At 47.9% G+C, this 27,480-nt stretch overlaps 3 non-coding genes and 3 pseudogenes across 3 annotated transcripts; all 6 read right to left on the reverse strand.

Annotated features, from left to right (window-relative positions):
- Positions 1 to 1,070: 1,070 nt before the first annotated feature.
- On the reverse strand, positions 1,071 to 1,189 carry LOC123633826. Its single transcript, XR_006733817.1, has one exon. It is a non-coding gene; the product is annotated as a 5S ribosomal RNA (ribosomal RNA).
- A 3,467-nt stretch (positions 1,190 to 4,656) lies between these two features.
- LOC123633558 lies at positions 4,657 to 4,788 on the reverse strand (annotated as a pseudogene).
- Positions 4,789 to 5,983: 1,195 nt separating this feature from the next.
- Positions 5,984 to 6,102, reverse strand: LOC123633828. The gene has a single exon (XR_006733818.1). It is a non-coding gene; the product is annotated as a 5S ribosomal RNA (ribosomal RNA).
- A 3,467-nt stretch (positions 6,103 to 9,569) lies between these two features.
- On the reverse strand, positions 9,570 to 9,701 carry LOC123633559 (annotated as a pseudogene).
- Positions 9,702 to 10,899: 1,198 nt separating this feature from the next.
- On the reverse strand, positions 10,900 to 11,018 carry LOC123633829. The gene has a single exon (XR_006733819.1). It is a non-coding gene; the product is annotated as a 5S ribosomal RNA (ribosomal RNA).
- A 3,470-nt stretch (positions 11,019 to 14,488) lies between these two features.
- Positions 14,489 to 14,620, reverse strand: LOC123633562 (annotated as a pseudogene).
- Between the last annotated feature and the right edge of the window lie 12,860 nt (positions 14,621 to 27,480).

Raw genomic sequence — 27,480 nt, forward strand, 5'->3', positions numbered from 1 at the left:
CAGGCGGAGCCTGACGGGTCTCGCGCGCACCCCCCTGCCCCACCCGAACCGCGGACGCACCGCCGTCGCACATCCCAAGGAGCAGACCCACGGGCACGCGCGCAGGGACAGACTTCCACGCGTGGGGGCGGAGGGCCAGAGCCCGAGAGTGCGCGCGAGAGGGCCCTCCGCCGCCTCGCGCCAGGGCACGGCGGGGAGGGGCTTGCGGGCAGGGCCAGGACAAGGAGGCAGGGCCGTGGCTGCCGCTGGTCCTTCACCCGGAGGTCCTGAAGACGTGCAGTGTCCCCCCCACCGCGCCACCCCACCCCCGTCTGGGGAGGACCGTTCTGCCCCGATTCCCGTCAGGGCCTGCGTGTGGCAGCAGGCCCCGCGCGGGGGCGGGGCCGGGGGCGGGGGGCGGGGGGGCCAGAGCCGGCTATCCTGTTGCACCGTGGGGTGGGGTTTGGGGTGGGTTGCCACGGGTCGGGGGGCCGGTGGGTCGTTTGGGTTTGGGTGGGAGTGCTCCGCGTGTGTCCTCTCTGCCCGGGTGGCCGGCGACTTGCCCTGTGCGGTGCGCCGGTGTGTCTCTCGGGAGCCCCGGCGGCGGCGAGGAGCCCGCCCGGCGTGAGGCCCGGGCCCGAGGCCCGGGTGTGCGGCGGAGAGGAAGTCCACGGTGGGCTGGGGGTCCGGGGGCCCAGGGCACGGTTTGCCGCCGTGGGCTGTCCCGCGCCGGGTGCAGGGGATGTCCCGGAGTGCGGGGCGGGGCCGGAGAAGAGACCCAGCGGCACTTAGGGATCCCACCGCCCGGCCCGGCCCCGTGTGGGGCCCAGGGCTGGGGCTCGGCTGCCGGCCGAACGGAAGGGCTGGGACGCTCTGCTGCTGCCGCTGCCGCCGCCGCCGCCGCCGCCGCCGCCGCCTGGCGGTGCTGCTGCAGCGGGGGAGAGGGGAGGAAGGCCCGGGCGGGGGCAGCGGGCCGCGCCGGGGGGCCGGGGGCCGAGCGCGAAAGGGGGGGCGGGCGCGGAGCGCGGGGGGCCCCCCACCCCCCCCCCGACCCCCCACGGGCCGGCGGGCGGGACAAAAGAAGAGGCAAAAGCCTACAGCACCCGGTATTCCCAGGCGGTCTCCCATCCAAGTACTAACCAGGCCCGACCCTGCTTAGCTTCCGAGATCAGACGAGATCGGGCGCGTTCAGGGTGGTATGGCCGTAGACGGCGGCGGCCGGCCCCGGACGCCTCAAGAGGCCGAGCTGCTGCGACGTGGCCCTCCGGGCCCAGCGCCCCGACCCCCACCCCCGACACCCCCGCGCCGTCCTGCAGCCCCGTAGCCTTCAAAGCCTTGCTCGGCAGCTGCTACACAGCACAGAAGCAACACTTTGCCGCAGACACATATACAAATCACAGCAAAAATCAAAGACTCAATAGGACATCTCTTCAAAGCACGGAGGACACAAACGGGAGGACAACGTGTGACTTGTCAGATTCTACAGACGGCAGGAGCCCACATGAAGGCTCAGGGAAATATTCCAAAGGAGTGGGACATGGCTCCGAGCTCCCCGGACATGAGCAGACTGGCTTCGGCTGACAGCAGCTCTTAGATTGTCACAGTGGAGCCAGGAAAGTAGAAAGTTCCTTCCTCGCCTTTCCTGCTTGGCGCAGTAGCAAGTAGTCCACGGTGATACGGTGAATGGATACGATTATTCTGTGGCATCACGCAAAGAGCGAATGCTGTGGGTGTCTTTGAGAACTGGGAATTTGGGTGTGAGAGAAAGAGGTGAAATCGATAAAGTATAGAGTAAAAAGCCTCTAATTTCTCAGTTTCCATTTGGATTCTCAGTGTAAGCTCAATGTATTTTTCTTTAGTTTTTTAATCTAATTCTATTTTATTGTTTAGTTTTTAGTTGTTTCCCATGGAAAGTGCTGAGAAATAGGTGCAAACTCAACAGCAGTGCATTTCACCAGCATCTAGGTCGTGGTCTCCACAAACCATTGTTATTAAACGGTCCTAAGACTTACTGGAGACATAGGCTGACTTCAAGTCTGGGGTGGGAAATGGACGCTTCTTATGCTGGGAAGCGTGGATGCTATGACATCCAACAGGACGAGGGTCACGTCAAAAGACACAGGAACCAGAATGAGTAGACTCCCGTTTGCCAAACACAGGACAGTCTGATCACCAGTAAGTATAATAATTGCAAGATATCGAAACACATTAAATATGCTTAAATCCACGATTACACCCCTCACAGCGGCAAAACTGACTCGGGTCACTGTGGACAGCGGTAGGAAACAAAGGGAAATGGTGACAGCCGGGGCCGCCCCCAACTAGTTGGGATGTGTGGACACTCTTTCAAAAGACATCTCAACCCATCACCATGTATGCACTGTATTTGCACTGGATTCAAAGAAACTGAAGTGAGTGTATGTGTCTCAGGGAAACGCAGACATCGAGTACTTGCTGTTATCTCTAATACGGTTAAATGTTTAGATGGAATAATGTGGCTGTGATTACACTGAAAAAGGAAAGAAAGCCTCCACCTTTGATAGAAACATATTGACCCTTTATCGATGGAGGGATATTACTAAGGGGATCATGAACTTAAGGTAGGAGGGGTATAAAAGAAACAAGATCTGGCTGGCCAAGGGTTGGTGATTTCTTGAGTCAGGGTAGTGAGTATGTATTCTACTATTCTGTCTGTTTTTGTTTCTATTTCAAATTTCCCATAATAAAAAGTGTCAAAAGATACCACGAAGAGGGTAAAAAACAAGCCGCAAACAGGACAAGGCATCTGTAGCGCATATACTTGGCAAGATATTACTATTACAGAATATCTATGTGTAATATGCTTCATACGCATTTGGCACTGTATCCTCACTATTAATCAGGGAAATAGGAAATAAACATTGAAGCAAGGTGTAGTTTCAAACTCACCAGATTGAGGAAACTTAAAAAACCGATCGCTGTGTTGGCTGGGAGGAAAACTCTTACCCACACCCTGCTGATACGGGAGGTGAAGTGATAGAACCATTTGGAAAACAATGTAGCATAAATGGATATGAATCCACACTGGCGTCATTCAGGAGCAAGCGTATTCTCTGAGGAGCACGTACCAGAGAGAAGATAGGGCACGTGTGACCAGGAATCGTCTAGGGTAATACTCACGGGAGCCCTGTGTACACGGACCTAGTCAAAGATCGGATAAAGATATTTCGATTGCTTCGTGCAGTGCCATTCTATAGCAGTGCTGATGAACTGCAGCTTCCTGTGTCAGCAAGGAGTATTCCCCAAACAGAAGGTTTCCCCTGGCACACAAGTTACCCAGAATGCATCCACAATGGTTCCACATGTATTATATAAACTGTGAAAATAACAAACTACCTCAATGAGACAGTCCTATAACAGAGAGCAAAAACTTTAAAAGGAAAAGCAAGCAAAATGCTGACAGTCGAGATGGGATTTGTTGGGGAGAAGTGTTTCTTTGGTTGCATGCCTTCAGGAAAAGATACACAGCGGCTTGCGACCTATGAATAAACTCCCAGTTTTATAAGGTGAGTGGTAGAGTTTTGGTACAGTTAACTCGATTTAATCTAATAATAATAATTATTAATATTATTATTATTATTATTCTTCAACATGTCCATTTCCCTAATTAAAAGAAAAGGAGAAAGAAACAGATTGTAAGTTTCTAGTTATAAACCCTGTTTAAATTTGATTATTTATTAATTTGGGGGAAATGATTAGTTTGGGGGCTCTGTGTCCATCTATCGAGGAATACAGTATAGCCTCTCCATCGATTTGGGCCATCATTTATGTTTGTTACTAAGTTTTCCATCTAAGTTGGCACGTTTTTCCCGTAGGTGCTGTGTAGATTCTCTGTGACTTTGACTGTGATCCTTTTTAAAAATTGCATTCATTATTGTGTATTTGCTAGGAAATAAGAAATATCGAAACTATCGATTGAACGTTGATTTCATGTAGAGCTGTCTTGCGGGACTCACCTAGGCTTTCTACAGGTCTCCCATGCCTAGGGGCAAACAGTGTATTTTGAGAACCGTAGGAGGTGAGGACAATGAACGAGGTGATTTTTCCTTTCCCACCTATTATTAGTGTTTTCCCTTGTTTTAGTGTGTATTTTAGAGCGTCTGTTGCAGTATTGACCAGAAGAATCTCATTATCAACACCCTGGTCTTGCTCGTGACTTTCCAAAGAATGTTTTTACTTCTGAATCCTTAAGACTATTTTCTAAGGATTTAGACTTTTGAAAAGAGTTTCCAGATGTCTTCTCTTCTGGATTCTTAAATTATTTTATCGTGAACGAATGGCCAACTGTTCAGATTCTATTCTTCTGCATATATGGATAGGATCAAATTTCTCCTCTCATAGGGTAACGTGGTCGTCTACTTGGACAACCTTAGAATTTGTCCTGAATTCAGAGCCGGTCCGTCAGAAGTTCCGGAGGCCCGGACCTGCGGCAGGTGTCTGAGGGGCGACAGCCTCGGGGACTGAGCCTCCACATGTCAAACCTGACCCTCTCTCCAGGGGCCACGGGACAGGGTCCGGGCCGGCCGGGGGCGGGAGCCGGGGCGGGCGCGGAGGGCGGAGGGGCCCCGGGCCACCCCACCCCACCCCACCCCCGTTTCCAGCCCAGGGGGGTGGGACAGAAAAAGAGGCACAGCAAAAAGCCTAGGGCACCCGGTATTCCCAGGCGGTCTCCCATGCAAGTACTAACCGGGCCCGACCCTGCTTAGCTCCCGAGATCAGAGGGAATCGGGCGGGCGGGCGCGTTGCGTTCGGGGTGGTATGGCCACAGAGGCCGGCGGCCGCCCCCGGACGCCTCAAGAGGCCGAGCTGCTGCTACGCGTCCCTCCCTGCCCAGTCGGGTCCCTCCCGCCGCCCTGGCCCTTCGCTAGCCCACCTGCCCCTATGGGGGGGCGGGCGCAGGCGGAGCCTGACGGGTCTCGCGCGCACCCCCCTGCCCCACCCGAACCGCGGACGCACCGCCGTCGCACATCCCAAGGAGCAGACCCACGGGCACGCGCGCAGGGACAGACTTCCACGCGTGGGGGCGGAGGGCCAGAGCCCGAGAGTGCGCGCGAGAGGGCCCTCCGCCGCCTCGCGCCAGGGCACGGCGGGGAGGGGCTTGCGGGCAGGGCCAGGACAAGGAGGCAGGGCCGTGGCTGCCGCTGGTCCTTCACCCGGAGGTCCTGAAGACGTGCAGTGTCCCCCCCACCGCGCCACCCCACCCCCGTCTGGGGAGGACCGTTCTGCCCCGATTCCCGTCAGGGCCTGCGTGTGGCAGCAGGCCCCGCGCGGGGGCGGGGCCGGGGGCGGGGGGCGGGGGGGCCAGAGCCGGCTATCCTGTTGCACCGTGGGGTGGGGTTTGGGGTGGGTTGCCACGGGTCGGGGGGCCGGTGGGTCGTTTGGGTTTGGGTGGGAGTGCTCCGCGTGTGTCCTCTCTGCCCGGGTGGCCGGCGACTTGCCCTGTGCGGTGCGCCGGTGTGTCTCTCGGGAGCCCCGGCGGCGGCGAGGAGCCCGCCCGGCGTGAGGCCCGGGCCCGAGGCCCGGGTGTGCGGCGGAGAGGAAGTCCACGGTGGGCTGGGGGTCCGGGGGCCCAGGGCACGGTTTGCCGCCGTGGGCTGTCCCGCGCCGGGTGCAGGGGATGTCCCGGAGTGCGGGGCGGGGCCGGAGAAGAGACCCAGCGGCACTTAGGGATCCCACCGCCCGGCCCGGCCCCGTGTGGGGCCCAGGGCTGGGGCTCGGCTGCCGGCCGAACGGAAGGGCTGGGACGCTCTGCTGCTGCCGCTGCCGCCGCCGCCGCCGCCGCCGCCGCCGCCTGGCGGTGCTGCTGCAGCGGGGGAGAGGGGAGGAAGGCCCGGGCGGGGGCAGCGGGCCGCGCCGGGGGGCCGGGGGCCGAGCGCGAAAGGGGGGGCGGGCGCGGAGCGCGGGGGGCCCCCCACCCCCCCCCGACCCCCCACGGGCCGGCGGGCGGGACAAAAGAAGAGGCAAAAGCCTACAGCACCCGGTATTCCCAGGCGGTCTCCCATCCAAGTACTAACCAGGCCCGACCCTGCTTAGCTTCCGAGATCAGACGAGATCGGGCGCGTTCAGGGTGGTATGGCCGTAGACGGCGGCGGCCGGCCCCGGACGCCTCAAGAGGCCGAGCTGCTGCGACGTGGCCCTCCGGGCCCAGCGCCCCGACCCCCACCCCCGACACCCCCGCGCCGTCCTGCAGCCCCGTAGCCTTCAAAGCCTTGCTCGGCAGCTGCTACACAGCACAGAAGCAACACTTTGCCGCAGACACATATACAAATCACAGCAAAAATCAAAGACTCAATAGGACATCTCTTCAAAGCACGGAGGACACAAACGGGAGGACAACGTGTGACTTGTCAGATTCTACAGACGGCAGGAGCCCACATGAAGGCTCAGGGAAATATTCCAAAGGAGTGGGACATGGCTCCGAGCTCCCCGGACATGAGCAGACTGGCTTCGGCTGACAGCAGCTCTTAGATTGTCACAGTGGAGCCAGGAAAGTAGAAAGTTCCTTCCTCGCCTTTCCTGCTTGGCGCAGTAGCAAGTAGTCCACGGTGATACGGTGAATGGATACGATTATTCTGTGGCATCACGCAAAGAGCGAATGCTGTGGGTGTCTTTGAGAACTGGGAATTTGGGTGTGAGAGAAAGAGGTGAAATCGATAAAGTATAGAGTAAAAAGCCTCTAATTTCTCAGTTTCCATTTGGATTCTCAGTGTAAGCTCAATGTATTTTTCTTTAGTTTTTTAATCTAATTCTATTTTATTGTTTAGTTTTTAGTTGTTTCCCATGGAAAGTGCTGAGAAATAGGTGCAAACTCAACAGCAGTGCATTTCACCAGCATCTAGGTCGTGGTCTCCACAAACCATTGTTATTAAACGGTCCTAAGACTTACTGGAGACATAGGCTGACTTCAAGTCTGGGGTGGGAAATGGACGCTTCTTATGCTGGGAAGCGTGGATGCTATGACATCCAACAGGACGAGGGTCACGTCAAAAGACACAGGAACCAGAATGAGTAGACTCCCGTTTGCCAAACACAGGACAGTCTGATCACCAGTAAGTATAATAATTGCAAGATATCGAAACACATTAAATATGCTTAAATCCACGATTACACCCCTCACAGCGGCAAAACTGACTCGGGTCACTGTGGACAGCGGTAGGAAACAAAGGGAAATGGTGACAGCCGGGGCCGCCCCCAACTAGTTGGGATGTGTGGACACTCTTTCAAAAGACATCTCAACCCATCACCATGTATGCACTGTATTTGCACTGGATTCAAAGAAACTGAAGTGAGTGTATGTGTCTCAGGGAAACGCAGACATCGAGTACTTGCTGTTATCTCTAATACGGTTAAATGTTTAGATGGAATAATGTGGCTGTGATTACACTGAAAAAGGAAAGAAAGCCTCCACCTTTGATAGAAACATATTGACCCTTTATCGATGGAGGGATATTACTAAGGGGATCATGAACTTAAGGTAGGAGGGGTATAAAAGAAACAAGATCTGGCTGGCCAAGGGTTGGTGATTTCTTGAGTCAGGGTAGTGAGTATGTATTCTACTATTCTGTCTGTTTTTGTTTCTATTTCAAATTTCCCATAATAAAAAGTGTCAAAAGATACCACGAAGAGGGTAAAAAACAAGCCGCAAACAGGACAAGGCATCTGTAGCGCATATACTTGGCAAGATATTACTATTACAGAATATCTATGTGTAATATGCTTCATACGCATTTGGCACTGTATCCTCACTATTAATCAGGGAAATAGGAAATAAACATTGAAGCAAGGTGTAGTTTCAAACTCACCAGATTGAGGAAACTTAAAAAACCGATCGCTGTGTTGGCTGGGAGGAAAACTCTTACCCACACCCTGCTGATACGGGAGGTGAAGTGATAGAACCATTTGGAAAACAATGTAGCATAAATGGATATGAATCCACACTGGCGTCATTCAGGAGCAAGCGTATTCTCTGAGGAGCACGTACCAGAGAGAAGATAGGGCACGTGTGACCAGGAATCGTCTAGGGTAATACTCACGGGAGCCCTGTGTACACGGACCTAGTCAAAGATCGGATAAAGATATTTCGATTGCTTCGTGCAGTGCCATTCTATAGCAGTGCTGATGAACTGCAGCTTCCTGTGTCAGCAAGGAGTATTCCCCAAACAGAAGGTTTCCCCTGGCACACAAGTTACCCAGAATGCATCCACAATGGTTCCACATGTATTATATAAACTGTGAAAATAACAAACTACCTCAATGAGACAGTCCTATAACAGAGAGCAAAAACTTTAAAAGGAAAAGCAAGCAAAATGCTGACAGTCGAGATGGGATTTGTTGGGGAGAAGTGTTTCTTTGGTTGCATGCCTTCAGGAAAAGATACACAGCGGCTTGCGACCTATGAATAAACTCCCAGTTTTATAAGGTGAGTGGTAGAGTTTTGGTACAGTTAACTCGATTTAATCTAATAATAATAATTATTAATATTATTATTATTATTATTCTTCAACATGTCCATTTCCCTAATTAAAAGAAAAGGAGAAAGAAACAGATTGTAAGTTTCTAGTTATAAACCCTGTTTAAATTTGATTATTTATTAATTTGGGGGAAATGATTAGTTTGGGGGCTCTGTGTCCATCTATCGAGGAATACAGTATAGCCTCTCCATCGATTTGGGCCATCATTTATGTTTGTTACTAAGTTTTCCATCTAAGTTGGCACGTTTTTCCCGTAGGTGCTGTGTAGATTCTCTGTGACTTTGACTGTGATCCTTTTTAAAAATTGCATTCATTATTGTGTATTTGCTAGGAAATAAGAAATATCGAAACTATCGATTGAACGTTGATTTCATGTAGAGCTGTCTTGCGGGACTCACCTAGGCTTTCTACAGGTCTCCCATGCCTAGGGGCAAACAGTGTATTTTGAGAACCGTAGGAGGTGAGGACAATGAACGAGGTGATTTTTCCTTTCCCACCTATTATTAGTGTTTTCCCTTGTTTTAGTGTGTATTTTAGAGCGTCTGTTGCAGTATTGACCAGAAGAATCTCATTATCAACACCCTGGTCTTGCTCGTGACTTTCCAAAGAATGTTTTTACTTCTGAATCCTTAAGACTATTTTCTAAGGATTTAGACTTTTGAAAAGAGTTTCCAGATGTCTTCTCTTCTGGATTCTTAAATTATTTTATCGTGAACGAATGGCCAACTGTTCAGATTCTATTCTTCTGCATATATGGATAGGATCAAATTTCTCCTCTCATAGGGTAACGTGGTCGTCTACTTGGACAACCTTAGAATTTGTCCTGAATTCAGAGCCGGTCCGTCAGAAGTTCCGGAGGCCCGGACCTGCGGCAGGTGTCTGAGGGGCGACAGCCTCGGGGACTGAGCCTCCACATGTCAAACCTGACCCTCTCTCCAGGGGCCACGGGACAGGGTCCGGGCCGGCCGGGGGCGGGAGCCGGGGCGGGCGCGGAGGGCGGAGGGGCCCCGGGCCACCCCACCCCACCCCACCCCCGTTTCCAGCCCAGGGGGGTGGGACAGAAAAAGAGGCACAGCAAAAAGCCTAGGGCACCCGGTATTCCCAGGCGGTCTCCCATGCAAGTACTAACCGGGCCCGACCCTGCTTAGCTCCCGAGATCAGAGGGAATCGGGCGGGCGGGCGCGTTGCGTTCGGGGTGGTATGGCCACAGAGGCCGGCGGCCGCCCCCGGACGCCTCAAGAGGCCGAGCTGCTGCTACGCGTCCCTCCCTGCCCAGTCGGGTCCCTCCCGCCGCCCTGGCCCTTCGCTAGCCCACCTGCCCGTATGGGGGGGCGGGCGCAGGCGGAGCCTGACGGGTCTCGCGCGCACCCCCCTGCCCCACCCGAACCGCGGACGCACCGCCGTCGCACATCCCAAGGAGCAGACCCACGGGCACGCGCGCAGGGACAGACTTCCACGCGTGGGGGCGGAGGGCCAGAGCCCGAGAGTGCGCGCGAGAGGGCCCTCCGCCGCCTCGCGCCAGGGCACGGAGGGGAGGGGCTTGCGGGCAGGGCCAGGACAAGGAGGCAGGGCCGTGGCTGCCGCTGGTCCTTCACCCGGAGGTCCTGAAGACGTGCAGTGTCCCCCCCACCGCGCCACCCCACCCCCGTCTGGGGAGGACCGTTCTGCCCCGATTCCCGTCAGGGCCTGCGTGTGGCAGCAGGCCCCGCGCGGGGGCGGGGCCGGGGGCGGGGGGCGGGGGGGGCCAGAGCCGGCTATCCTGTTGCACCGTGGGGTGGGGTTTGGGGTGGGTTGCCACGGGTCGGGGGGCCGGTGGGTCGTTTGGGTTTGGGTGGGAGTGCTCCGCGTGTGTCCTCTCTGCCCGGGTGGCCGGCGACTTGCCCTGTGCGGTGCGCCGGTGTGTCTCTCGGGAGCCCCGGCGGCGGCGAGGAGCCCGCCCGGCGTGAGGCCCGGGCCCGAGGCCCGGGTGTGCGGCGGAGAGGAAGTCCACGGTGGGCTGGGGGTCCGGGGGCCCAGGGCACGGTTTGCCGCCGTGGGCTGTCCCGCGCCGGGTGCAGGGGATGTCCCGGAGTGCGGGGCGGGGCCGGAGAAGAGACCCAGCGGCACTTAGGGATCCCACCGCCCGGCCCGGCCCCGTGTGGGGCCCAGGGCTGGGGCTCGGCTGCCGGCCGAACGGAAGGGCTGGGACGCTCTGCTGCTGCCGCTGCCGCCGCCGCCGCCGCCGCCGCCGCCGCCTGGCGGTGCTGCTGCAGCGGGGGAGAGGGGAGGAAGGCCCGGGCGGGGGCAGCGGGCCGCGCCGGGGGGCCGGGGGCCGAGCGCGAAAGGGGGGGCGGGCGCGGAGCGCGGGGGGCCCCCCACCCCCCCCCCCGACCCCCCACGGGCCGGCGGGCGGGACAAAAGAAGAGGCAAAAGCCTACAGCACCCGGTATTCCCAGGCGGTCTCCCATCCAAGTACTAACCAGGCCCGACCCTGCTTAGCTTCCGAGATCAGACGAGATCGGGCGCGTTCAGGGTGGTATGGCCGTAGACGGCGACGGCCGGCCCCGGACGCCTCAAGAGGCCGAGCTGCTGCGACGTGGCCCTCCGGGCCCAGCGCCCCGACCCCCACCCCCGACACCCCCGCGCCGTCCTGCAGCCCCGTAGCCTTCAAAGCCTTGCTCGGCAGCTGCTACACAGCACAGAAGCAACACTTTGCCGCAGACACATATACAAATCACAGCAAAAATCAAAGACTCAATAGGACATCTCTTCAAAGCACGGAGGACACAAACGGGAGGACAACGTGTGACTTGTCAGATTCTACAGACGGCAGGAGCCCACATGAAGGCTCAGGGAAATATTCCAAAGGAGTGGGACATGGCTCCGAGCTCCCCGGACATGAGCAGACTGGCTTCGGCTGACAGCAGCTCTTAGATTGTCACAGTGGAGCCAGGAAAGTAGAAAGTTCCTTCCTCGCCTTTCCTGCTTGGCGCAGTAGCAAGTAGTCCACGGTGATACGGTGAATGGATACGATTATTGTGTGGCATCACGCAAAGAGCGAATGCTGTGGGTGTCTTTGAGAACTGGGAATTTGGGTGTGAGAGAAAGAGGTGAAATCGATAAAGTATAGAGTAAAAAGCCTCTAATTTCTCAGTTTCCATTTGGATACTCAGTGTAAGCTCAATGTATTTTTCTTTAGTTTTTTAATCTAATTCTATTTTATTGTTTAGTTTTTAGTTGTTTCCCATGGAAAGTGCTGAGAAATAGGTGCAAACTCAACAGCAGTGCATTTCACCAGCATCTAGGTCGTGGTCTCCACAAACCATTGTTATTAAACGGTCCTAAGACTTACTGGAGACATAGGCTGACTTCAAGTCTGGGGTGGGAAATGGACGCTTCTTATGCTGGGAAGCGTGGATGCTATGACATCCAACAGGACGAGGGTCACGTCAAAAGACACAGGAACCAGAATGAGTAGACTCCCGTTTGCCAAACACAGGACAGTCTGATCACCAGTAAGTATAATAATTGCAAGATATCGAAACACATTAAATATGCTTAAATCCACGATTACACCCCTCACAGCGGCAAAACTGACTCGGGTCACTGTGGACAGCGGTAGGAAACAAAGGGAAATGGTGACAGCCGGGGCCGCCCCCAACTAGTTGGGATGTGTGGACACTCTTTCAAAAGACATCTCAACCCATCACCATGTATGCACTGTATTTGCACTGGATTCAAAGAAACTGAAGTGAGTGTATGTGTCTCAGGGAAACGCAGACATCGAGTACTTGCTGTTATCTCTAATACGGTTAAATGTTTAGATGGAATAATGTGGCTGTGATTACACTGAAAAAGGAAAGAAAGCCTCCACCTTTGATAGAAACATATTGACCCTTTATCGATGGAGGGATATTACTAAGGGGATCATGAACTTAAGGTAGGAGGGGTATAAAAGAAACAAGATCTGGCTGGCCAAGGGTTGGTGATTTCTTGAGTCAGGGTAGTGAGTATGTATTCTACTATTCTGTCTGTTTTTGTTTCTATTTCAAATTTCCCATAATAAAAAGTGTCAAAAGATACCACGAAGAGGGTAAAAAACAAGCCGCAAACAGGACAAGGCATCTGTAGCGCATATACTTGGCAAGATATTACTATTACAGAATATCTATGTGTAATATGCTTCGTACGCATTTGGCACTGTATCCTCACTATTAATCAGGGAAATAGGAAATAAACAATGAAGCAAGGTGTAGTTTCAAACTCACCAGATTGAGGAAACTTAAAAAACCGATCGCTGTGTTGGCTGGGAGGAAAACTCTTACCCACACCCTGCTGATACGGGAGGTGAAGTGATAGAACCATTTGGAAAACAATGTAGCATAAATGGATATGAATCCACACTGGCGTCATTCAGGAGCAAGCGTATTCTCTGAGGAGCACGTACCAGAGAGAAGATAGGGCACGTGTGACCAGGAATCGTCTAGGGTAATACTCACGGGAGCCCTGTGTACACGGACCTAGTCAAAGATCGGATAAAGATATTTCGATTGCTTCGTGCAGTGCCATTCTATAGCAGTGCTGATGAACTGCAGCTTCCTGTGTCAGCAAGGAGTATTCCCCAAACAGAAGGTTTCCCCTGGCACACAAGTTACCCAGAATGCATCCACAATGGTTCCACATGTATTATATAAACTGTGAAAATAACAAACTACCTCAATGAGACAGTCCTATAACAGAGAGCAAAAACTTTAAAAGGAAAAGCAAGCAAAATGCTGACAGTCGAGATGGGATTTGTTGGGGAGAAGTGTTTCTTTGGTTGCATGCCTTCAGGAAAAGATACACAGCGGCTTGCGACCTATGAATAAACTCCCAGTTTTATAAGGTGAGTGGTAGAGTTTTGGTACAGTTAACTCGATTTAATCTAATAATAATAATAATTATTATTATTATTATTATTATTATTCTTCAACATGTCCATTTCCCTAATTAAAAGAAAAGGAGAAAGAAACAGATTGTAAGTTTCTAGTTATAAACCCTGTTTAAATTTGATTATTTATTAATTTGGGGGAAATGATTAGTTTGGGGGCTCTGTGTCCATCTATCGAGGAATACAGTATAGCCTCTCCATCGATTTGGGCCATCATTTATGTTTGTTACTAAGTTTTCCATCTAAGTTGGCACGTTTTTCCCGTAGGTGCTGTGTAGATTCTCTGTGACTTTGACTGTGATCCTTTTTAAAAATTGCATTCATTATTGTGTATTTGCTAGGAAATAAGAAATATCGAAACTATCGATTGAACGTTGATTTCATGTAGAGCTGTCTTGCGGGACTCACCTAGGCTTTCTACAGGTCTCCCATGCCTAGGGGCAAACAGTGTATTTTGAGAACCGTAGGAGGTGAGGACAATGAACGAGGTGATTTTTCCTTTCCCACCTATTATTAGTGTTTTCCCTTGTTTTAGTGTGTATTTTAGAGCGTCTGTTGCAGTATTGACCAGAAGAATCTCATTATCAACACCCTGGTCTTGCTCGTGACTTTCCAAAGAATGTTTTTACTTCTGAATCCTTAAGACTATTTTCTAAGGATTTAGACTTTTGAAAAGAGTTTCTAGATGTCTTCTCTTCTGGATTCTTAAATTATTTTATCGTGAACGAATGGCCAACTGTTCAGATTCTATTCTTCTGCATATATGGATAGGATCAAATTTCTCCTCTCATAGGGTAACGTGGTCGTCTACTTGGACAACCTTAGAATTTGTCCTGAATTCAGAGCCGGTCCGTCAGAAGTTCCGGAGGCCCGGACCTGCGGCAGGTGTCTGAGGGGCGACAGCCTCGGGGACTGAGCCTCCACATGTCAAACCTGACCCTCTCTCCAGGGGCCACGGGACAGGGTCCGGGCCGGCCGGGGGCGGGAGCCGGGGCGGGCGCGGAGGGCGGAGGGGCCCCGGGCCACCCCACCCCACCCCACCCCCGTTTCCAGCCCAGGGGGGTGGGACAGAAAAAGAGGCACAGCAAAAAGCCTAGGGCCCCCGGTATTCCCAGGCGGTCTCCCATGCAAGTACTAACCGGGCCCGACCCTGCTTAGCTCCCGAGATCAGAGGGAATCGGGCGGGCGGGCGCGTTGCGTTCGGGGTGGTATGGCCACAGAGGCCGGCGGCCGCCCCCGGACGCCTCAAGAGGCCGAGCTGCTGCTACGCGTCCCTCCCTGCCCAGTCGGGTCCCTCCCGCCGCCCTGGCCCTTCGCTAGCCCACCTGCCCCTATGGGGGGGCGGGCGCAGGCGGAGCCTGACGGGTCTCGCGCGCACCCCCCTGCCCCACCCGAACCGCGGAGGCACCGCCGTCGCACATCCCAAGGAGCAGACCCACGGGCACGCGCGCAGGGACAGACTTCCACGCGTGGGGGCGGAGGGCCAGAGCCCGAGAGTGCGCGCGAGAGGGCCCTCCGCCGCCTCGCGCCAGGGCACGGCGGGGAGGGGCTTGCGGGCAGGGCCAGGACAAGGAGGCAGGGCCGTGGCTGCCGCTGGTCCTTCACCCGGAGGTCCTGAAGACGTGCAGTGTCCCCCCCACCGCGCCACCCCACCCCCGTCTGGGGAGGACCGTTCTGCCCCGATTCCCGTCAGGGCCTGCGTGTGGCAGCAGGCCCCGCGCGGGGGCGGGGCCGGGGGCGGGGGGGCCAGAGCCGGCTATCCTGTTGCACCGTGGGGTGGGGTTTGGGGTGGGTTGCCACGGGTCGGGGGGCCGGTGGGTCGTTTGGGTTTGGGTGGGAGTGCTCCGCGTGTGTCCTCTCTGCCCGGGTGGCCGGCGACTTGCCCTGTGCGGTGCGCCGGTGTGTCTCTCGGGAGCCCCGGCGGCGGCGAGGAGCCCGCCCGGCGTGAGGCCCGGGCCCGAGGCCCGGGTGTGCGGCGGAGAGGAAGTCCACGGTGGGCTGGGGGTCCGGGGGCCCAGGGCACGGTTTGCCGCCGTGGGCTGTCCCGCGCCGGGTGCAGGGGATGTCCCGGAGTGCGGGGCGGGGCCGGAGAAGAGACCCAGCGGCACTTAGGGATCCCGCCGCCCGGCCCGGCCCGGTGTGGGGCCCAGGGCTGGGGCTCGGCTGCCGGCCGAACGGAAGGGCTGGGACGCTCTGCTGCTGCCGCTGCCGCCGCCGCCGCCGCCGCCGCCGCCGCCGCCGCCTGGCGGTGCTGCTGCAGCGGGGGAGAGGGGAGGAAGGTCCGGGCGGGGGCAGCGGGCCGCGCCGGGGGGCCGGGGGCCGAGCGCGAAATGGGGGGTGGGCGCGGAGCGCGGGGGGGCCCCCTACCCTCCCGACCCCCCACGGGCCGGCGGGCGGGACAAAAGAAGAGGGAAAAGCCTACAGCACCCGGTATTCCCAGGCGGTCTCCCATCCAAGTACTAACGGGGCCGTTGTTTTTACCTCTCTATAAGGCAATCTAGTCTATGATAAAAGTTTTATTTTCTTAAACCTTTATGTAATACTTCCAAAGACTATTTTTGATTCACATGCTTCATCTGTGGTTTTGAAACATATCACGTTCTTGTGGGCAAATGCTATGAATAGGAAGCACATCCTCCAACTTCCTTTCGCGGTATTCCCAGGTGCTCAAAGCATAGGATTTCTCAAGGTGGCCTTGTTATCTGCTACTCTTCTTTTCCACAACTCCGTCAGAGTGTTCAGTTGTCACAGTGACACTGACAAGCACTGACAGGCTTGTAGGCTTCCCCTGGGAGTCTCTGTAGCCAGCCAGGCTACACCATTAACAATCCTGGTGTGAGTGCTGTGCTTGGGCTGTGGCCCGCTCGTTACAAGTCAGTCAGGTTTTTGCCTGGCAGCCAGTCATTCCCTGCAGTCTGCAAACTGACACAACAGAACTGAATCCTTTCTCTTGCCACAGCCCAATCAAGCCAAAGGGCCTAAATATCAAATTAGGATTCTTTAGGCCTTCAGCAGTAGAACTCATTTTTCTCTGCTCACTCAAGGGCAATGACCTACCTGTCACATTCATCTGCATATGATATTTTCACTTAAGTGTCAGGAAGATTCTTAGGGGAGAGCTGAGTCAAATGGCAGGGAAAGGAGGTGAATCTTTGGGTCGTTAGTAGTTGAAGTGAATTCTCATGTACCCAGGGGAGGAGTAGGTTTTGCTCATAAAATCATGGAGTATCCTGTCTAAACTGGTAATTGTTGATGCCCTCTAGAACTTGATGCACTGTGACCTGGGTAACATGGAATGTCAAATAATGTAGATCTAAATACAAAATATAGCCTCTTCCCTAGGGATATGTGGAAAACTTTTTGTGACATCTTAATCCATGCCGTGCGATTACTCTTTTTTATCTGCACTTCACATGGAAAAAGTTTAAGGTTTAGCATAGACCAATCTGAGTTTGAACCCCGTGGCTACCTATCACTCATAGCACTATTACCTTGGGTCAGATATTTTAGCCCTCTAAGCTTCAGTTTCCTTTATTGTAAAATATGAATAACTCTTACTATCTTCAAAAGTTGTTTTGAGACTAAAAAGTGGTGATGATTTCAAAAGTTAGAAAATACCATATCCTGGCAAGACTGACTCAAATATCCCCTCTCTCAGGAGAGTCTTCTCTGACCCCACCTCATGCCTCTTCTTCCCCATCATGTTCTCTCTCATTTCTCTGTTAATATATTTCATAGAACCTATCACTATCTGAAAGAATCTTACTGTTGTCTTACTTATGTTTGTTTAAGCATGCTTTCTCTTCACTTAGCCTCCTCTCTCTCTCTCTCTCTCCCCCCCTCTCTCTTCCTGGTGTTCAGAGCAGCACCAGACTCTAATAGGTAATACATTACAGTTGTGAATGGCTAAATGACTGTATTAGTTTCTTATGGCCACAAACTTCGTGGCTTACAGCATCACAAATGTATTCCCTTGGAGTTCTTCAGGACGGAAGACCAAAATCAATATTGCTAAGCCAAAATCAGGGTGTAGGTAGGGCCATACTTCCTCAGAGCTTCTAGGTGCTGGCCTTCCTTGACTTCTGAATACATCATTACAATCCTTGCCTCCACAGTCACTTGCCTTCTCCTCTGTCCATGCCAAATATTCCTCTGTCTCTCACTCATACAGATACATGTGATTGCATTTAGGACCCACACAGTTACTCTAGGATAATCTCCCCATCTCAAGATTCTTAACATAATCATTTCTGCAAAGTCCTTTTTAGCCACAAGACAACATCCACAGGTTCCAGGGATTAGGATGTAAAAGTCTCTTGGAGGAGGGGCATATTCAGCCTACTATTTTTTTTAACGAATTTTTAGCAACCCTTCCTTTTACCCTTCCCACCTTACATCTTCCAATTTTCCCTCTGTCAGTACTTACCATCTCTTTTCTTTCCTACCCTCCTTTTTCTTCCCTACGTCTCTCCTTCCTTCTCTTCCTTTCCTCATTAATTTCTTCCTATAGGAATCACTGAAATTTAAATAATCAACTTAAGACCCTATTTTCCTTCAATAATTTCCCACATGAAGTGTGAAATAAAACAATACACAATATGTCCAAGCAGAGCCTGCACTAAATTTGGAGGAGCTATGGAGACCTTATTTATTTTGATTTTAACACTGTAATTACTATTTGTTTTCAGCCTTTAAGAGGCCCCCTCTTAATAATGTTCAGTGAATCCATAAGTAATTATCAAGGATGATCTGTGTTTTGGTGAAGAGGGCCAAAATAATTATAACAGTAATCTAAGATGGCAATTGCTAGGTAATTATTCAGCTACCACCTGATAATTAACCTGTTCTACCTGTATGATCAACCAGCTAACATTTCAATTAGAACCTGATGTGACTTAATGTCCTTGAAAGCTAGAGCAAAAAACAAAACAACACAAAACAAAACAAATGAAAAAAAAAACACAAAACAAAACAACAAACCCACCTACCCCCAATGAATCTTTACTAATATTTAATTGATTACTCATATTGGCTTTGACTCATAGGACTCCAGGTTATTTGGATGGCAGGTATCTCAGATGATTTTAATTAATTTAGCACATTTTTAACCTTGGGTAATAAACACAACACAGAAGTGGAATGTAATCACCATTGTAAGTGAAAATATGGCAAACTCTGAACTATCTTTTACACTGAGAGCATTGAAGCATTTTCCTTTTATAGAAGAGTGGCAAAAAATTCCTACAAACGAACCTGATTGGTCCCAATATAAGTGTTGACTATATGGTTGTGTGTCCTCTAGCCAGGATTTCTGAGAAGGTGGTATTACTGGATGGCAGATAAGACTGCAAAAGCTTTTGAAAGGCAGCTTAGTGTCACTCAACAGGAATAAGCTGAATTGGATTTGTCTGTCTAAACAAAGGGCTTAAAATGAAAGTGCTAATCAAGCATCTTTCAGAAGCACCTCTTTCTCCTGTTTATTTTTGTCTGTGGGGAGATAGAACTGCAAAAATCAAAACCAAAGGACTGTTGTTCCTTGTGAAATGTCAGGGTCCCTGAAGCTGCTCTCTTGCTAATCCAGTTGACTTATTTCTATTATAAGGGACTTGCTTGGGAACAGTAGGCAGTGAGAATGGCAGCATGAAAAATAAACTTTAGCTTAAGGTGTTTTCATTGAACGCAGGAGAAATGGAGGCTTTGGATTTGCTGAGGGAGAACTCTGGAAAGGATGAGGCAGCCATTTTTTAGCTTGTTACTGACTTTACCTTTGATCAAAGGACGGAGGAAATGCATTGTTACTGTTATAGAGAGTTCTGAAAAAAATGTGAAGGTGTAAGATGGATATCCTGGAAATTCAGGCCAATTTTGCTCTTGAATAATATAAATTAAAACTGTTAAATTTCATTTCTCTTTCTGACCCCACTTTTTCCCCCTGGATAATAGTATTTAATATGATAACCAGAACAACAAAACAAACAATATCCCTAACAAAATGTATAAGACTATAAACATATCTGGATTCAAGACCCAAAGATCTAGACCAAGAAGGGTGATTTTGTGCATATTACACAAACTCCGTGAGCCTTGGTTTCCCAAGCATGGATTCTGCAGCTTCAGTATTGGATTAAAATTCCAGTTCTGCCTCTTATCAATTGTGTAACCCTAGATAAATTATTCAACTTTGTAGTTTCCTCACTTATAAAATATAGGCAAAAACAGTATCTATTCCATCAGTTACTGAGAGGAGTAAATTAGTTAATGTAAGGAAAGGGTGGTGCAAAGGCAATTTATGTAACCAAAGCATTTGTACTCCCATAATATTCTGAAATGAAAAAAAAAAGTATATGGAAAGTTAATACATATGATCCAATCAGAAAAGTGTTTCAAAATAAGGCTCAATAAATATTAGCTGCTGTTGTTTTTACCCTTGTAGTTGTTATGACAACTTCCACATCTGACAAAAAGGAACATCAATTTCTACTTCCCTGAATCACAACATATCTGAATTATTATTGATCCACATGTCTGTCATAGCATAAAATCTTAATCCAAACATACACTATATTTACCAACAAATGGGTTCATTTGTCCCTTCCCACTGTGTGCACCTTTCTCCTGGCTTTGTGCCTTCAGTCAAGAAAGTCAATTCCCAGAGAGAGTATGAGTCATTCTACAGCCAAAAGTGAATGTACAATTATGCCACTTCTCTTCTCCTTTTCTGAAAGAGTTTTTTCACATAAGTTTCACAGAATAAAGTCAACTGAAAGCAGTGATCTGCAGCCACCTTAGAATTCTTTGGGCTATAGATCATATGTTCTAGCAGATATATCTATCTTGTAAGTTGAGACGGAAGAGAGAGAAGAGTTAAACATGGAATCCCACTCTTCTCCCAACAGCTCTAACTCAAATTCTACACTGAAACATCCATTTGCCCCCAAAAGAGTTGCTAGTTGCTAATGGAATGGAAAAGCTGATTGAAAAATATAGCAAGATGGAAGTGATCTATCCCTCTCTCTTTGCTATAATTCAAAAAGCATAATTACTTCTCCAGCCCTCAGGACTAGTTTCAAAAGAGGCACTAAAGAGCTGGGAGACCCAGAAGTGACTCCAACTAAGTCTGAATCAGAAAAGAGATGATGTCTGAACTGGTCTTGGATAAATCCAAGTTTAGAAGAGTGGGATATATATATAATAAAGACTTAGTAATGACAACAACGTATCTACGGAGGGCACAATGATGCCTTCTTTTATTCCATCTTGATCTTAGAGAATTATTGTTATGACATTTTTTATATAAAGTGGGAAGGAAGGACATGGAAAGTTGTTCCTGAAACGAATCCAACTGGATTACACCAGTGCCTTTGGATTATATGTATGACTTGGGAAACAATTTCTACATAGCCTCACTCTCAAAGCACTTGCAGTCTAACACTGTGTACAAGCAAAGAAGTAAACACAGTTATGGGTGGTAAGTGTTAAAAAAAAGAAAATGCAGCATAAGAGGAGAACCAAAGCTAGCCTACAATTCAAGCAAAGACTTTTTGAAACAATTTGAGGCTTGAAGACAGAGAAGAATTAAAGAAAACCTCAGTCTCCTATTGATGGGCTTGGAAGATATTTCTACATGCTTAGTTAAAATTGGGACATTATGAATTTACACATGAGTATATATAGATGCCCATATACCTACTTTTAAAAATTAGATGTATGGATTTCACTTGATAAATCGATTAATAATTTTGGTCGACAAAACTCTAAAAATTCAGCATCTGCTGAAAGCCAAAAAAAAAAAAGTAAAAATGGACCTTTCTGATGTGCTGATTATAAATCACTGGAATACAAAGTCTCTACAGTTTCTTCCAATACTAAAATTCTACAATTCTTTAATTACTGTATAAAATGGAATAATCATTTATGTGCATTTATATATAATTTTATAGGAAATGCCTCTAATCTTTTTTGCTCAGTTATTTTTTGAAATTCTCTTACCATTAGTACACATACAAATTCCTGCTAAGTTTCAGGGAATAGCCACAATTTATCACTTAAACAAATGGAGACAATATAGTAAAGTAATTCAGCATATCCCTCTACAGCCATACTGCATGGGTTTGGATCCCAGCTCAGAAACATTGTCATAAAGTCTCTAAGCCTCTGTTACCCAATCTATCTAAAGGGAGCAACATACAGAAAACAAAAAGAGAATCCATGTTAAGCTCTTGATCTAGAGTATGGCATATTTAGTTAAAAATTATTAATACCCATACCAACTCTGAACTAAGTATATCTCTCTTCCCTTCAGATGAGAAAACTGAAGTTTATAAATTCAAGTTCAGCAACTTGTCCAGGCTCAAGGAGTTCAAGAAGTGTGATAAAAAATCAGGTCTTTTGGATCCAAGAGTATTGGTCCTTTGATAGAAGAATAGCTCTGCCTATCACAGAGTTCTGGTGGTGTCTGATAAGATCGGGGGCAGGAGCATCCCTAGCATGGCACTCATTGCATGCCCCTCACTCAGCAATGGTTTACTGAATTGGAGAGGAAGAAGAATCTGTTTTTTTGTCTTGAAACATCAAAAATCCAACCAAGTTCTCAGCCACAACATCATGACACAATAGTATGCCTGAATCTACTGTGAGAGGTAGATCCAAATAATTTGTTAGCAGAATATTACACATTGTTTTAAAGAAAGCAGATTCAAGGTTATCTCCATAATAACCTCTCTTTCCCTTATTTGCATTCAGATATACTTTCTTGAGTGGGTTCAGAAGGGGTGGTGTTTGAGCTAATTTGGGAAATTGCAAACAAGTGTCACGTATGCAAATGTCACCTGTCAGGTGTGTATGATGGGGGAAAATTAAGTGCAGCTGCTCTAAATGGTGATACAAGTGGAGCCAATCTCTTAGCAGCTACGCTATCACCCATGAAGTACTTTTCAGTATTTTTCTTTGCTCTTTATGATTAGTGGCTCCTTCTTATTTTCTCATTGTTGCTGGGTTAATGTGAACCCTCAGAAAAGTCACGGCCCTGGGCTGCTTACTTTGATCAAGCTGCTGCTGCAGCCTACCAGAACCATATCCCTGTCAAGGCTGCGCTAGATGGGCTCCTCGAGGACTCCTAAGCCTGGCACCCCTTGGCTCCCTGCAAGCCTGACCTGCAATGGCAGAAGCCTCTGGAAAAACAGTGGTGGGGAGAAAGGTTGGAAAACAGACTGTTATGCAACATGCACCAACTCAATTCCTTGAAATCCTACTCACAGCTTTCCAGAACGAGATTAAAGTGACAGGGAGGAGGTTGCTCTGACATATGTCTGGGAGGTGCCTTGATGGTGACTGACAGCTCCTTATGCAGAGATCTAATTGAACCCGATGGCCTCATAAATGAATGCCCAAGTGCTCTAAGCCAATGGGAAAGGAAGTGGCTGTTGGGCTTACTATCTTCATTTCCCCAACAGTGGCCTACAAATTGCTATTTTACAGGGTCACCTCCTGCCAATGGGTTTTCTGAATTTTGCTGTTTTTATAATTAATTACTGACCCTGGAGCCTCTGGCATCTACTATCCAAGGTTTCCAGCAAGAGGAAGATTATGTTAAATAAGGCAATGAGGCATTGACTGTAGCTGCTTTAAGGGACCATGCACAACAGATAACCAGATCAGAAAGGTATTCTAGCTTCCTGAACCACAGCCTTCCTGCAGATGGAGCTCAGAAATTAGAGTAGTACAGAAAAGTCTGAGAGTAGTCCTTTACTCTCTAACAAAAGCTATCCAACATTTATTAAATAATTGCCAGAATCATATCAGGTGCTTTACTTAAATGATTTACTCTCCATTACAAAACTGGAACCTGATGATATATATATCCCCATTTTAGAGATGAGGAAACTCAGGCATAGTTTAGACACCCAAGGATACTTATTTAATCAAGGATATTGAGTAGCAGGGTGGGGGCTTGAACTCATATCTGAGTTCCAAAGCTGTACACTTTACGCTGTAACAAACTGACAACATCTCTGAAACTGAGGGTTCTCTGGGCTGAGGATTCTAAGAATTGTGTTAACAAGGACTCCACTGATCAGGTCAATATTTATAACTGTAATGATGAGGATGAAGATGAGGATGGGTATAATGATAATAACAATGACAGTAGCATGATATTTTGAAACACCAACTCATGTCTGTTTGTTTATCTCTTCCTGAATTTCTCTTTCCTTAACCTCTATTTCAGCAGAGAAGAACCTCCTATACTTTGTCCTTTGTCAAGGGTGCTGCGGTGCTGACGGCAGAAAACTTTGTGTTTGATTTTAAAAGACAAGTACCAGAGAGGGGAGAAAATTCATAATATCAATGAATGTCTTAGACAGAACTGGGAAGGAGAAAATTACCCCCCTGAAATGAGGAAAGGAGAAAAGAAAGTCACTGCTTTAGGATGGTGTGCTGGGAGTAGGGGTGTGGTGCAAGTGAGACCCCAGAGAGGAAATGTCCACTTGGAACACTTAGGTCATAGGAAAAGAAGCAGCATTGAAAACAAGTCCATGTGCTCAAGAGTGATACGGACATTGTAGAGAATAGATTATAGAAGCAAATAAATGGCACACTGTATGTCTCAGGGACAAATGAGTAATCAGTGACCTGGAACCAGACAGAAGATCTCCCTGATCCACCTCAACTACTTGTTAGCAATTAAGGTTTGGAGCCATGGCACACCCTAGAAGAGGGTAATGGATAAAATTTCAGCCTCAGCTCTGCAAGTGAAGTCTAGAAAGTAAATTTTTATTGCATTATAGTTTTACATTAAAAAAAGAAAAGAATTTGTATTTCTTGCACATCTGAGCGCAAGACTAAGACTCATACTTGCTTTAAAAATAATAATAATCACAAAATAACATTACTGGGCACTTATAAATGCATTGCCACCCTCAGTACCTTGTGCAAATACTTTCAAAGCAATTCCTCATTTACTTCTCACACATGCCACATGCCTTGACAATGCCAATGTTTGCCATTTTCTCTGGCCCAGTGATTTTCTTTCTTGGAGAATTATTTCAACAGAGGACAATACCATCTTTACTCTACCATCACAAATGCCCTAATTGTATCACTAGAGATACGTGAAGTTATTTATCATGTGGGCCTGAGTAGTATTCCCCGAGATAGAAACAAATATCCTAAAAAAGTTCAAAGTGGGCAAAGGCATCATTAAATTCTAGGGAAGTCCAGCTATAGATTTAATGAAGATAAACCAAGGGTTTGAATTCACTTTACACTTAATTTTCAGCCTGATTTATTAAAAGGGGGAAAAAAACCAAGATTCTATAGATATAAAGATATGAGTAGGATAGAACAAGTTATCTTCAGCAAGTAATTTCTCTCTTTCTTCTACTCCATCTTTCTTTCTCTTTTTATCATCTTTGTGGATTGGAACACTTCCCTGTCCCATTATTCCATTGATGTTGGGCTTGGTCATGTGACCTTGGCCAACATGATGTGAGCAGATGCGCCATAAGCTTGTGTAGTTGGGTTTGCTATTCTGGGTGTCAGTGATCTTCCAGAAGAAGAAATCCTTCCCACCATGGGAAATCCCTGCTCCTTGAGTCTCAGCCTACAATGACCAAAATCAGAACGAACAATCTCTAGCTTTAAACCAAGCCTGGATAAATCCCCAGCCTAAAAGAAGAGCTATACAAAATGCCCCACAAACATATGAGCAAGAAATGAATGCCTATTCTTCTATATCACTGAGATTTATCTGTGTATGTCTCAATGATACACATGGAAAAAAGCTAACTGATACACAGAAAAAGATAACTGATATAATGATCAATATGAAAGATTGTCCAGTTGATCATCTCTTTACTTTTAAATTTACTCTCAGGAATCAAAGTTTAGTAAAATGAATGCTGAGAATGAAGTCCTCCAGTATGCTGCTATTGCTACTTATTTTTGAGATGTATATGTGCCTCAGCAACTAGAAGATAGAAGAGAAAGTTTCACTGAGGAACCTAGGAAGTTGTCTGTTCCTAAGTATAGTCCCATAGAAAGGAAGCAAAAATTTATATGCTCAGCAATAATAGTGAGCATTAATTTTATTTAGTATGTAGACATCCAGAATAAGAACAATTGGGAGAGAAACTTGGAGAGAAGTGTTATTGCAAAGGTACTTTTTTAGGATTCCATTTCTTCATTTAAAAATGAAAACAATCATAGTTTATACTATATAGGAGAGTTATTTTTTAATTTACTTCACAAATATTTATTAAGCATCAATAGTTATTGATTCATTAGTCACTGTGATATGTATTAAGGGTACAGTGGAGGAAATAAAAAAGAGAAACAGAGAAATTTATCATCTTATGGAGCATATTATCTGGTGAACTTAATATTCATAAAACATTCATAATTAAATAAATGTACAACTAAAAACTTCAAAAAGTGTTATAAAAATTAAAAGACATAGAGGACACGTTATGTGTTTAGCCTAGTACTGAAGTCAAGACTTTTATGGGAGCAGTGTATTGTCCACAGTGTCTGTGAAATTTCCTTGCCATTTGTGTTTAATGGAACCTCTTGGGCTCACAGCCCATGCTTTCACTAGTCTCCTGTAATATGGATTGTACTAAACTATCTTGGTCTGATAATTTAATATACCATAACGTGAGAAAATATTAAAAAAGAGCAATAGATTTTTTTCCTAGATTTCAAGTAGATTTCTGTTTCTACTTTTATACAGAGGCCACAATCTCTTGTTAAGTCATTTAATATTGTTGGATTTCATTTTTCTCATCTGTAAAATAATAAGGTTTAAGGCCACACAAACAGGTCCTGACCATCTCCAAACATCTGTTATTATATTACTGTATGTTAATAACTTCCAAAGTAGCTATATATGTATCAGGGATACATCTTTAAGAAAATATTCTAGTATTTAAGATAAGCAGGGATCTAAAGACTCATGCACTGTGCCTTTCCAATGCATTTTTCTGTGAAAGCTTTGCTCTACATTATGGCTTCGATATTGAAATTTCCCAAAGAAAAGAACTTTGAATTTAACCTGCTATTTTAAATCTAAGACTATACAGACATACATTACAGAAAGTACCTTTCTGCAGCAGCTGAACTTCCGGGTCTAAAATCAATGAGGCAAAACTGCTTTACTGAGTTATTCCAATAATACCTATTTGCTTCTAAGGGGCCTTTGTCTAATGATAGTCAGAATTGTAGAGTGGAGAAGAATAATAGACTTCATCAGATCTAATCCTTTACTTCACAAATGAGAACATTCTTATTTTATTTTACCCTGTGCCAGCTTGGATTCGGTTTAAGCTGAGATCATCTTACTGTATTGCTGTCACCATTATTATAGGATGAAGGGAATGAGCATTTATTGACCACCTCATATGTTAAACACTGTGATAGACAATTGCATACTGTTATATTTGTACCTCACAATTTCAGAGCAAAGCAGGTATTAATGCCATCTTTTACAGATTAGGAAATTGAGACTCAGAGTTCATATAAGTTAAACAAACACATTGTTAGTGGCGGAGCCAGGGTTTGCAACCATTCTTGTTTATTTTATCTCTAAACCCAATTGTCTTTCCACTATATTAGTTAGGACCTATACATTGGTATACAAAGAGGCTGCAACCTCCTGCAAATGCTTGTAAAGTTTTAATTACATTACTTATATATAAATAACCATATATGTATACACACATATAATTTTATTATTTCCTCTTTGGAGATAACTTTTAGTTTCAATTAAATCTTCAAAGGGTCAACTGATCCCCAAATATTCAAGAGCTCCAAATCTTTATTCATATTATTATAACTGTTAGTATCATTATTTAAAATCTACCTTATTGTAAACATCATTTGGGAAAATTTACTACATGTATCAGTCCAGGCTGCATAGTGTTCCCCACATCTCAGTAGGTTAAAGTGCTGAAGGTTTATTTCACAGTCTCCATAACCATGAGAGAGGCAGTAGCTCCTGGCTGGCCCACATTCAGTGAGCTAGGATGATGGGGTCCTCACTATCAGCAATGTCATAGGCCATGGAGACAGAGAAAATGGAGAGTCAGT

This window comes from Lemur catta, chromosome 2, assembly GCF_020740605.2.
Source record: "Lemur catta isolate mLemCat1 chromosome 2, mLemCat1.pri, whole genome shotgun sequence".
Classification (NCBI taxonomy): domain Eukaryota; kingdom Metazoa; phylum Chordata; class Mammalia; order Primates; family Lemuridae; genus Lemur; species Lemur catta.